The sequence below is a fragment of the Chrysemys picta genome, chromosome 25 (genome assembly GCF_011386835.1).
Source record: "Chrysemys picta bellii isolate R12L10 chromosome 25, ASM1138683v2, whole genome shotgun sequence".
Lineage (NCBI taxonomy): Eukaryota > Metazoa > Chordata > Testudines > Emydidae > Chrysemys > Chrysemys picta.
In genome coordinates, this window is record NC_088815.1 from 9,841,144 (window position 1) to 9,853,853 (window position 12,710).

Below are 12,710 nucleotides of genomic sequence, written 5' to 3' on the forward strand. Positions count from 1 at the left end.
GCAATGGAGTGACTACAGATTTATCTCTGTCACTGAGAGCAGAGTCGATGCGAGGATGATGCTCATTGGTGAGTTTTTAAGTGGCTGAGGAGCCCAATTCGTGCCCCGCAGAACTTCCCACAGAAGTGACAGGTGTGATCTTGGAGGAGACGTTGTTGTTGGCTGGAGTGTTGTGCCCTTTCTTTCCTCCTTTGTCACTTCTTTGTCTCATGAACACGTCTGTTCTCCTCAAAGTGAGCTGTGACTTGGTGTATGGTGTGGCACCACCGTGTTCTGTTCCGGGCCGAGTCCTCTCAGTTTGTTGGGTTGATTCCTCCCTTTTTAAGATGTACTTTCAATACATCTTTGAAACGCTTCCGCTGCCCTCCGCGAGCCCTTCTTCCCTGACTTAACTGAGAGAAGAGTCCTTGATTCGGGAGGAGAGTGTCAGGCATACGTACACACTGGCCAGCCCAGCGGAGTTGGTGTTTCATGACCTGCGCTTCCATACTGCTGATGTTGGCTGCAGAGAGAACACTGATGTTAGTGTGCCGGTCTTCCCAGCTGATGCTGAAAATCCTCCAGAGGCAGCGCTGCTGGAACCACTCCAGCCGCTTGAGATGTTGTCTGTAGGTTACCCAGATCTCACACCCATAGAGAAGGGTGGGGATGACAACTGCCTTGTAGACCAAGATCTTGATGCCTGTTTGTAGATCCCTATCATTGAAGACTCGTTTGAGTAGTCTTCCAAAAGATGTGCTGGGACAGTGGATCCTGTATTCAATTTTTGTGTCAATGTTGGCTGTTTGGGAGAGGTGGCTGCCAAGGTATGGAAAATGGTCCACATTTTCTAGGGGTTCTCCGCTGATGGTGATTTGTGGAGTACAAAGAGTAGTTTTGGGCTGGTAGCGTACCTTGGTTTTCTGGATGTTGAGAGAAACCCAGGCTGTAATAGGTATCTTCAAAAAGATTTAGGGTGCTTAGCAGGTCCGTGTGTGTGGATGTGCAAGAATGACACCGTCATCTGCATGCTGAAGGTCAGTGATGCCAATTCTCCTGATTTTAAATTTTGTTTGCAGATGTCGAAGGAGTTGGCCATCCATATGATACTCCATCCCGATTCTGTCAGGAAGGCGGTCGCGAATGAGAATCAGAATCATGGCAAGGTAAACGGAGAAGATTGATGGAGCAATGACACAACTCTGCTTGACACCAGTGTGAATGGTTAGGTCTCTACACCGTTGCACAAAATGGTGGCAGTCATCCCATCATGGAGTAATCTGATGATGGAAATGAATTTCTGTGGACGGCCAAACCTACAGGGCATCATGGTTGATAGTCAAAGGCCTTGTTTAGGTCAATGAATGCCATGAACAGTTCCCGGTGTTGCTCTCTGCACATCTCCTGAATCTGTTGTGCCACAAAGATCATGTCGGTTGTGCCTCAGGATGGCCTGAAGCCACACTGTGATTCTGGGAGGAGTTCCTCGGCAAGGGGGAGGAGGCGGTTTAGTAGGATCCGGGCAAGAATCTTCCCTGCGATGGAGAGGAGGGCAATACCTCTGTAGTTCCCACACAAAGATTTGTCCCCTTCCTTGAATATTGTAACAATGTTGGTGTTATTAAAGTCAGGTGGAATTTCTTCGCAAGTCTAGATTTTGTCGAGGAGTTGGCAAAGTTTGTGCTAGAACATTGTTCCACCAGCTTTAAACACTTCAGCTGGGATGCTTTCTGGGCCTGGTGCTTTGTGATTCTTTTTTTTTTTTTTTTGGTCTGAGTGATCTCACACCGGACTTCTTCAGAAGATGGGGGATCAGCAAGGTTTTCCATTGCTGAGCGTTGTGGAATAAACTTGATGGTGTCTTCAGAGACCATGGATTCGTGGTTTAGTAGGCTCTCAAAGAGCTCCTTCCAGCGTTGTTTAATGGCTGCATTGTCCTTGAGGAAGGTGGAGCCATCCTGAGAACGTAAGGAGATTGGCCCAAGCTTTTGTTGCTTGAAAAAGACTTCTCATGTCATCCTGGTCTACAAAACCCTGGATCTCAGATGCCTTCTCTTGCACGTAGCCGACTTTGGCTTTAAGCAGGTGACAGGCCTCATGTTCTCATTTGTTAGAGGAATCATTTTGCCAGTTACAAAATGCATTTCTTTTCTGTTGAATTAATGTTAGGATTTCCTCGTTGTTTTCATTCATCCATCCAGTCTTGGTGCCGATGAGTGGAATAACTTGTGGTTTCAGCACATGCATTGTGAATGGTGTTTTTAAGTTGATCCCAGTGCTCTTGAATGTCAATGATGTTGTCCGGCAGGCTAGAGAGTTTCTCCAACAGATGTTGCTGGAACGTCTTGCAGCTGGCTTGGTCTTGAAGTGCTTTGACGTTGTACCGCTTTCGCTTAGTCTTTGGCTGTTTGCTATGTGGTGCAGTGAGCTGCAGGTACATGACTGATCTTACTAATCAATGGTCTGCCCAACTGTGATGGGTACCTCTCATAGCTCATGTTATACGGATGTCGGTGTAGTCTTGGGCTCTGACTATAACAGAGTCAAGGAGGTGTCCGTGTTTGGACCTAGGATGTTTCCAGGTGGTCTTAAATTTGTTACTCTGCCTAAAGATGGTATTTGTGATGAGCAGGTCATGCTCCACACATTTGCTGAGGAGGAGAATACCATTGGGGTTTACATTTCCCACCCCTTTGTTGCCTATTGTGCCTCTCCAGAGTTGGGAATCCATTCTGACTCTGGTACTGAAATCTCCCAGGAGGATGAGTTTGTCTGCCTTAGGTGTGGTTGTGAGGACTGCATCGAGAGCGCTATAAAACTGCTCCTTATTGTCTTCCTCATCATCGAGTGTTGGGCCGGATGCGCTGATGACTGTGGCATATTGGTGGTTGCTGAGCTTGAGCCGAAGAGTCTTGAGATGCTCGTTGATCCCCACGGGAAGCTCCAAAAGCCAACTGGCGATCTGATTTTGGATGGCAAAGCCAATCCCATGACTGCGTCTCTCCTCCTGTGGCGTTCCTTTCCAAAAGAAGGTGTAGCCACTTCCATCCTTTTAATTGGCCCTCATTGGCCCGGCAGGTCTCACCAAGTGCTGCAATGTCAATGTTGAGTTTTGCCAGTTCTTCTTTCTGGGCATTCACCGTGCTGAGAGTCCATAAGGGTGCAGACTTTTCAGGTGGAGAAATTCGTTGTTTTGTAGTTCTTGTTTCGGCTGCGGAGTAGAGTGATCCTACTGGATACGGCCATCCAGTCGGAAGAGTGTGAGCCTATGTTTGGGGCACCTTTTTCTAGCCCCTTCCCCATTTGGGGTGAGCAGAGGGGATCCTGAAAAGGCCCTGCTCAGTCACAGCCGCTGCTGCCGAAATGCACTTCTGTTTCAACCAAGCACAAGACGACCATCACGCGGCTGCTGCCTGCGTGCAGATTTGTGACTAACGACTCTCCGAGATCACCGCTCCTGTCTTCCCCACCACTCGTCTGTCACCACAGGACTTTGTGCGGGTGTGAAATTGTTTAACCTGAGGAAACCGGTGCGCAGGCAGTAACCACACGGAACTTGACAGGAGGAAACCCCTGACCCAGTGGCAAGGAGATCCAAGACAACCAGGGGTCTCCCTTCTGCTGCAGCCCTCATCCGCCTTCGCGGCCACAGAGTACTAGAAGGTCCTCTATATACCCGATCCACCGTTGGGGTCTTTTGAAGTTTGGACCACAGTTAGTTTGGAGCCTCGCCTCAGATCTGCTCTCCAAGGGGGACTCTACTAGGAGTATAAAAGCTCTGGACGATATAGCTCTGAGGGTCTTCACCACAACGAGGTTGCGGTCCATCAGAGGACTTCCATACTAGGGTGGCTATGGAAGATATGAGCAGATTTCTCAACGGGTTTTACACCAGTGACAGCTCCTTTTTGGAGACTGGAGTTACTCCAATTTCTCAACAATGTGAGAGGAGAATCAGGGCCATTGGGTTGCCAGCTGGGAACTGAGGGAACCCAGCTAACGGTAAATCCTCTAATTTCCTCTCTGGCTGCCAAGGAGCAAGACCTGCTGCATTTCCATTGTCTGTGCGGGAGAAGAATTGGCGAAGACTGCAGAGGAGGGGTACACTCCCTATGCACAGTAGAACCCAGCTTTGGGCAGGCCACCATGCAATGGGGATTTGTGGGAGAGGCAGGAGAGGGGCCAGTTAACACCCTGTTGTCGGGATCCCTTTTCCCTTCCTTGGCTTAAGCTGTGGCAAGTCCAGGCCTCATGCTGGAGATACCGCTGTGAAATGGCTGCACTGATACTCCAAGACCTGGCTGGCATGGGGAGGAAGGAGGATCCTTCATCCATAACCTGCAGGACTTCCTCGAGTATAATTTGGCTCCTTAGGCTGCGCAGTGGGACCTAGAGTTTGACCCTGATGTTCAGCTCTGGTTAACACGTGAGGTGATGAAGGCTCCATTTTGTGCTGATTTAAGGGCTGGATTGTGAAACCCTGATTCGTGCTGAGAAGCAGCTTACTGTGCAGAGCTTAGGGTGACCAGATGTCCTGATTTTATAGGGACAGTCCCGATTTTTGGGTCTTTTTCTTATATAGGCTCCTATTTGTTCCCCCCCCCCCCGTCCCAATTTTTCACATTTGCTCTCTGGTCACCCTAGCAGAGCTTCCGTTGACTTCATGCAGATGCAACTCAAGCTAGGGCATCCAAATCTGGCCCTTAGTTCATGGGTGGCAACAGGGCCTTGATCCTGTCCTGGGAACTTTGGCTACGGCTGCACGGCTAAGGTGGGTGATTGGCACCTGGGTCAGCCTAGCCTGGGGGTGAGCATCTGCTGGGTTACCGAGTTCTCGCTGTTCCTGCCCCCCCTGTGTGTGCCTGGGGGCATGTCCCATGGCTCTGTGCACTAGGATTCTTTCCCTGTCAGCTCTGGGAGAATTCGGGGGAATTGTGGAGGGCACTGAGTAGTTTAGCTTGTATCCTCACTGCAAAGGGAGCAGGTCCCAGCCTGAATTAAAGCCGAGCCCGGGTCTAACCCACACCTCCAGCCAAGTAAGCCATCCTTGGCTTAAAGCACCTCCAAGGCCTTTCTGTGGACGGTAGTGGGGTTAAGGCTAGAGCTGAGGTTAACTCTGCAGTGTGGACATGAACTGTAGGTGAAATTCCGTCCTGGACAGAGGAGCAGTATAGTAGGTCTCTGCACCAATTAAGTCCAGCGTTGGCCCTGTTTTGAGGCCTTCAGTGGTGCCCCGGCGCTCTGCACAGGAGTGAATGTCGCCTTTCAGGTGTGCTGCTATAGCAATGAACAATACTAATAACACTATCTTCCAGCAGAATAATCGGGGGATTCCAGCTAACACCAGCAGAAGATCCCCACTGCGCGATGATATTTCTCTTCCAGAGTTGTCGGTGGCCCATGCCATCCTCTGCATCCTAATATGCCCCATATAAACTAGTGGAAGGTGCCTGTGAATAATTTATTTTTCAATCCTTTAATATTTTATAAATGGTTGTAATGAGCCGACGTTCTGTTTTGTTTAGCTGTTTATGTGTTGTTAAGTTGGGAGGCTGTGAACAAGATACTTTAAGATCATGTTGCCCTCGGAAATATCTTTTAATAAATAAAAGCGCTGGCGTTCTTCTCTGGAGAGCCAGGCGTTGGTTAGGCCGTAAAAATGATGACACCTTTCAATAGCTTCTCTTCTCTTCACCCCCCACCGCCCCTGGACATGCTTAAAACTCAACCAGCCAGAGTTAATAATTTAAAGGGGATGTTAATGAGGTGTAAATGCTCTCTCAATCCTCCTTTGAGATGGACAGCTGTGGAAAACAAGTGCAATGAGTAATAGAAACAAGAACTATGAGGAAGAACCCAGGAGACTTGGGCTTCATTCTACCCCTGACCTGCTGTCTACCCCTCCCACCCTTTGTCTATCTATTTAGATAGTTCCTGCTCTACTCGCTTAGTCTCCCTTGCTACATGTTTATACAGCGCCTAATACAATTTAGGCCAGTCTACACTACAGGCCTATATTAGTCAAAGGGGTGAAAAATCCACAAGCCCTGAGCAATGCAGTTTTACCGACTGACCCCCCCCCCCCCATATGTAGACATCGCTTTGTTGATGCCAGAGTGTCTCCATCAACATAGCTAGTGCAGCTGTGGTGCTGTATGTGAAGACAAGCCCTTAGACTGTAAGCTCTTTGTAGCAGGGTTTGTCCCTTTGTTCTGTGTTTGTGCAGTGCCTGACAACATGGGCTCCAGGTCCCTGATGGAACTCATAGGCACTACAGTAATACAAATGCTCCATAATAATAATAATGGTGTGACACCTTGGCACCCCACTATTCACCACTGTCATGTAATTAGGATATGTTTTGTACAACGTATGCCTTGTGAGGTGTCATTCTAAAAGTCTTGATCTGCTAGACATTAATATCTCATTGGATTGTATGTGCTATCGGCGTATGTGAAGTTATGAAGTTTGGCTATGTATGTGTTACTGAAACATTGAGATTGAAAACACCCACACACAGCCTTTCAGGTACAACACTAAAAAGGCCAACCCATGTTAATGGCTTATTAAGGAAATGCACACAAGCATAAGGATTACCCCAGGAACTGTGTACAATAGAAACCTCTCAGAGAGAGCACTACACAATGGGAACGGTTTGACCCAGGTCACAGCAAAAGAGCTTTTCAGCAACTAGGAAGAAGATATAAAAGGAGGGAAATGATGACATGATAGTACCTCACTCTCCCTACAACACCACAGCTGGAAACACCCGAGGAACAAAGCCTGAACAGGTGGGTAGTGATGGTCCCGGATTAAGGGATTGCTAGCCTGTGTAAAAAAACCTGGGAAAGCCAAGCTGCTAAACTAAGGCGGTTTGTGCCTTAATCTGCCAGCCTGTTTATCACGGAGGGCGAGAATTTGCTAATTCATATCCTACCTATCTAGTGTGTTCAACTCAGTTTGCGGTTTTGTTTATTTACTAAAGTAATCTGCTTTGATCTGTTTGCTATCACTTATAATCACTTAAAATCTACCATTTGTAGTTAATAAACTTGTTTTTGTTTTGTCTAAAACCGGTGTGTGTAAATTCTAACTTGGGGCAGAAAGCTGTTGCATCTTTCTCCACATTGAGGAGGGGGCAAATTTTATGAGCTTACGCTGTACGATTCCCTGTGTAGTGCAAGATGGTACAATTTTGGGTTTATCCTCCAAAGAGGACTGCATGACCTAGGACTGAGGGGTGCCTTAGCTGTGCCTTCCTAAGCAGGGGCTGGTTGAAGAGTGAGTCAGAGTGTGTGTGTGTGTGTGTGTGTGTGTGTGTGTGTGTGTGTGTGTGTAGTGCTGCAGTTGGGTGTATCCCTACTTGTGTGCTTGCTGATGAAAGAACAAGTGTGGACAGCTTAGACTTGTCACAGCAGCATAGTGTGAGATGGAGCCCAGGCTGGTGGCTCAGGCAGGCTCAGTGGTACCCCAGTTCCAAGCGGCACCCTGAGGGGGGGGAACCCATCACAGATGGGGCTCTGCTCTTGGTTGGGGTTTATAAGGGTTGGCATAATAAGGGGTTGAAGCAGGGCTACCAACAGCATAAATAATTATGGTTGGACTGTTTCTTCTCTCCCAGTGGTGACATTGGGAATAAAGCCAGTGCAGTGAGAGCAATAGGGAGCCAGAAGGCTGCTCTTCGGGATGACTGGATGGAGCTAGGTATCACACTCCGCACTCCAGTTCTTTGCAGGGCTCTGTACCGAGTAAGCTGCCCACTGCTCCCAGCAGACTTATGTCACGCACCTTGCTGTGGGAGGGCTTGGTGACGTGGCAGGTGGGGGTGTTTCACATCAGGGGGATGTGAAGATTTATTTTTTTTAGCAACTGGGGGAGAAGGATCATGTCTGGGATGGGGAGTCAGAAGGGTTTCCTCTGCTAGGAGAGGGTTTGACAAACGGGAATGGGTTAAACCCCACAGTTCCACCTTCTAGGTGGGGTTGAGGGGTCTGTACTGAGGTGCGGGCCTTTTAAGGGAGAGGCTATAGGCCAAGCGTGGCCCAAGGAATTTCTGGACAGTGTGGATTTTAGAGGGACCTGGGGAATTGTCACCCACGCTGGGGTCATGTGATTGCAGGCTGGCAGCAAGGCATGCCAAGGAATATAAGGAGCAGCCCTGCTAGAGGATGGACAGAGACCAAGGAGAGGCAAGACCTGGCAGTCCACTGAGAGAGCCAGGAAGTAGCCCAGGACGGGCTGTGCAAAAGAGCCAGGGGGTGGCTCAAGGCCTGGCCCAAGAAATGGAAGGCCTTGGAGGAGAGATGTGAAAAGACCAAGGCGGAAGCTGTTTGTGAAGGACCAGGGAGAAGGAAGCTTGAAGAGGCAAATGAGGCAACGTAGTTCAGGGGAGCAAGAGATGGCTCGTGAGCCCTGCGCTAAGGGATGAAGGTTGAGATCAGCAGTAAAATCAGGAGAAGGGCTCTCTGGTCTAGCATGAGAAAACCAGTGTGGGCCTGGGGCCTGGTGTAAGTGCCTCCTCCTGTAGGGGGGGTTCCTGCCTATAGCTTCCAGATGGGGTGAGAGGAAACACTCCTCATCAAGGGGAGAGCGCACCCGGATTTTGGAAAGAGAACTGTGGGCCAGGGAGGGAAAAGGACTGTGTTTTGTTTGGACTCCCTGTTCTTCCACAAGGGTGGAGAGAAGCTTTGCCAGGGGGCTAAATCACTTAACCACCCAAGACTGAGGTAGGGAAACTGACCCACTGTGGTGGGGAAACTGAGGCACCGCCACATCCTCACACCAAAAACGGAAGAGATCTGTGATGGTTCATACCAGGTCATTGGAGGGGCGGGGGGAGTTTGTGTCCCACCAAGAAGAAATGGGGTCTTGTGCATCTTCAGAGCCAAAAAAAGCCTGGCCTTGAGTCATTACAGAGTTTGTTGGCTGGTAGATGATCACAAGATGGTGTCCACCAGAGAGCTCACTATGCTGCATCTAGGCTGTTCTCTTACTAGGCTAGTGGAGATCAGGATGAAGCTAAGTCTTGCCACATCTACAGCGATAGAAGGCCCAGCAATGTTTGGCTACCAATAGCTAAAGGAAAGGAAGGGGTCCTGCTTCAGACGGTATTCACGGTGTGCCTGAGTTATGCAGCGAGGATGGAATTGCTCTCATTGCAGAGAGCCGGCATGACACCTATGCACCCCTGCTATTTTGAGGGCTGAATAGGGCCTTAAAAGGTGCCTAGACCTTGTGCTGGTCCTCTGCACGGGGCTGAATGTCACGAGCCTGCCTAGTTGTTCTGGCCGCATTAGAAGCGGAGAGATGGATAGAAGCTGGGGAGATGGGTTGACTGAAAGCCACTGGAGAGACAGCATGCTTCTTCCTCCATGATTGGGAGAAGGCTTGAAGTCAAAGAAATTGGCCCATTTCCCAGAGACTGAGAAGCAGAGGCACCATCTCCTTTTTGAATTATTCTCTTACTGGAGGGAAGAGCATCTCTCTCTCTCTCTCTCTCTCTCTCTCTCTCTCTCCAGGACAAATGCTGGTGATTGTGATTATTTTTCTTTGAGAAACTGAGGCTCCCTTTTAAAACGGGTGGAGAAATAACGTCATTTTTCAGTGCGAGTCATTCTCCTCTGTACAGGAAAAACATGCCAAGTGCGGCTTTTGGAAAATCTAAATGGAAAGTAAATAGCAAGTGGGCAATTCTTAGTGATAAAACCTCCCATTCTGTCGATTCCTGGTACAATATTTATTTTGTCCTCTTTAGAACGACAAGGGCTGTCTCTGTATGTTATTAAAGCAATTCATTTGCTTAACCTGCACTTAAATTCCCTCCTAACCTTCCCTGATTGTACATCTCACTGCTGCATGCTCCCAGCCTGCTGGTCTCAGCTGGACAATTATATTAACTGCTTCTATTTGCAATTACTATGAATCATAAAGCAGGTCTGAATGGATTGTTTTTCTTTATTGAAAATGTTTAAACTTAATGCATTGAAAATGTCACAGCCAGGGGGCTGCTCCTTCACTCCTTGGGAAGTGACTGGGTGCCTTTGGTTGATTTCAGGGGAGAATTAAGGATGAAGGTTGCTACTTCCCTTCCCCTCGCAGCACAAAGGCGGAGTAATCAGTGCAGGGAACTCCATGAAGATCTGGGTGTGATTGGGAGAATGATCCCTTCCCCGCCCCACTCCCAAACTGCAGGGAAGCACCGTGCGTGTGACATAGCCAGTCTGCAGATGCTCGTCCAGACTATGGGCTGGAATAGGACCTGCAGTCCTTCTGCACCCCTGTGTGGGGAATTTAGCCCCCTTGGGTCTACATGAAGGTTGACTTAGAAACCCTAGTGGATCCATTACATTTTGTTACATGATTATATTTTCTATGGTTAGGCTGGGTCTGGGGTCAAGCAGCATGGAGAAGAGTGAACCAGTGAACCAGCACTAGTTTGCTGGATGACTGTAGACAAGTCACTTCCCCTTCCTGTGCCTCAGTTTCCCCATCTGTGTGAGGGTGACAACGATACTGACCTCTTTTGTGAAGATCTATGGATGAAAGGCCCTGTCTATATAGGAGCTATGTATGTTTAAAACCTAGCTAGCCATGACTGCAGAGCCCTGGGAACTGTGGCCCTTTGCACACAGAATAGGGGCGGGGCATGCTTCCATACATTGGTGGGACAATGTGCCTTCATCTTGACCTGACTTCTATAGGGGAGTGAAGTCTCTAAGTTTCCTGTTATCCCTGACTTCTCTGCTGGGCCTGCCAACAAAGAGGCCAGTAAAATGCCAATTGGGATGATGGATTTTTGTCTAGTAGAAATTGGATTGTGTCCCACCAAGCAATCTCACCCCAGTAACTCATCTTACAGCCTGCAGCTGTACCTTGCCTTTCTGAACCCAACTGGGATAAATTCTCCCCTTACACTGGCGCAATTCAGTTGTCTTCTCTGGAGTTGCATTAGTGTAACAGGGACTTTAAATGCCATGTAGAGTCACAAGATAGCCACAGATTTGACAAAACAGAGGCATACATAGTGATGGCAAGGCTGAAAGAGAATGCAGGAAGAGCGACAGGGAAAACTCATACTGGATATTTGTGATTGGAGACAGACAGCTTGTGTCAGTCACAGTGATTGACAGGTAGCTGCGATTGGAGAGCCTTCTAAATTAGACTAATACATTTTGATTTCTTAGTTAATTAATGTGGTTTAAATTCATTGCAAGGTGGTTTGTGCAAGTTTTATGATGTAGCTGGCGAATTTATTCAGGATGGCCCTGAGCTGAAAACTGGTATCTAGGCATGCTAGAAACTCTGGAAAAGTTTGGATTTGGCTTAAGAAATCTGACTAGAGCCCATCTCTGGGTTGTCTTTCATTACTGTTTTTAGAGTGTACTCCTATTAACAGCGGGGCAATTTCTGTTACTTCTCCATGGATGTAACAGTCCCCTCTGGCCACATAGGGGCAGTGTTACTCTAAGCTCCACCCACAAAATAAGCTCCACCTCCTTGAGATACCAATATGAGACCTTACAGTAGAGTCCCGGCCAACGGGGGATATGTAAGATAGGAGATGAGGGAGCTGCAAAGATGGTGGAAAGCCCCTCCACGCATGGACCCAATGTCCTCCCATTCCACAGAGGAGCATGTTAAGACTCATGGCTGAAGTGATGACAAGCTTTGCAGCCACTCTGTGGCAGACGGGGAAGGATTCAGAACTTGATCCTATCTATCAGTAATATAAGACTTTTGACACACTGTGAGGCTTTCCCACACATGGTGGGCTTAAGTCAGGCTGGAGCATTCCCCAAATTTCCCTGTTTGGATTTGCTAGGTCTGATCCTACTCTTGTTTACACAGGCTTAAAGTGAGAGTAACTCCATGAAATTGGGCAGTGGAATAGGTCCAGTGTAAAACTGGTGTGAGTGAGAGCACAGAAGCAGGTCTCGCTGCCAGCGCTCTGGCGCATCCGTAGAGGAGACATTTGATCTAGAGCTGTGCCCTCGTTCAGGTCAAACTGCTCCATCCTCTGTAGTTTATGAATCTTCAAAGGTTCCCTAATAAGATGTGTATCGCTGACTCATTCGTTCTAAGACTGTTGTTAACACATCCAAAAGGGTGACACTTTGCATCCCATAATAGCTGCATTTTTGAAGAATTAGAGGCTTTTTGTTTGTAAATGACTTCTCAGGTTCAGGCTGGGCCAGATAGATGGAATAGATGGACTATAGCAACGGTATAGATGGAATCAATAGCTCGCAGAACTGATAGAAAATTACCCAGGCTTAATAAACTTCACGCCTGGCTTCCTATTGAAGCTGTATATCAAAAAGCAAACAAATATAGATGCTGCCCTGGAGAGCCGGCCACTGGAAGTTGCTGCTGTTTGAAATAAGATGTCTATTAAAAGGGTAACAGATGAGGCCGGTTTTATCTTTTCAGGTAAAGGGGACCTCTGTGGTTTTATTTTTCTTATATACTCTTATTAAGTTCCCAACTGGCAATATCTTGTGTCTAGATCTCAGCTTTGTCTTCAGAGTCCTGATAGGAATTGCTACAGTCCCTGGTATCCGTTTGCCCACTTAATGTATTGCCCACTATTGCCTTTCTCTGCATACATATACTCTGTTCACACAGTGGACCAAATTCTGCTCTCAGTTATCACAACAGAGTAGCTCCAACGACGACATCTCTGGAATTACTCCAGGTCTTATACCAGTATAATGGTGAGGAGAATTTGCCCC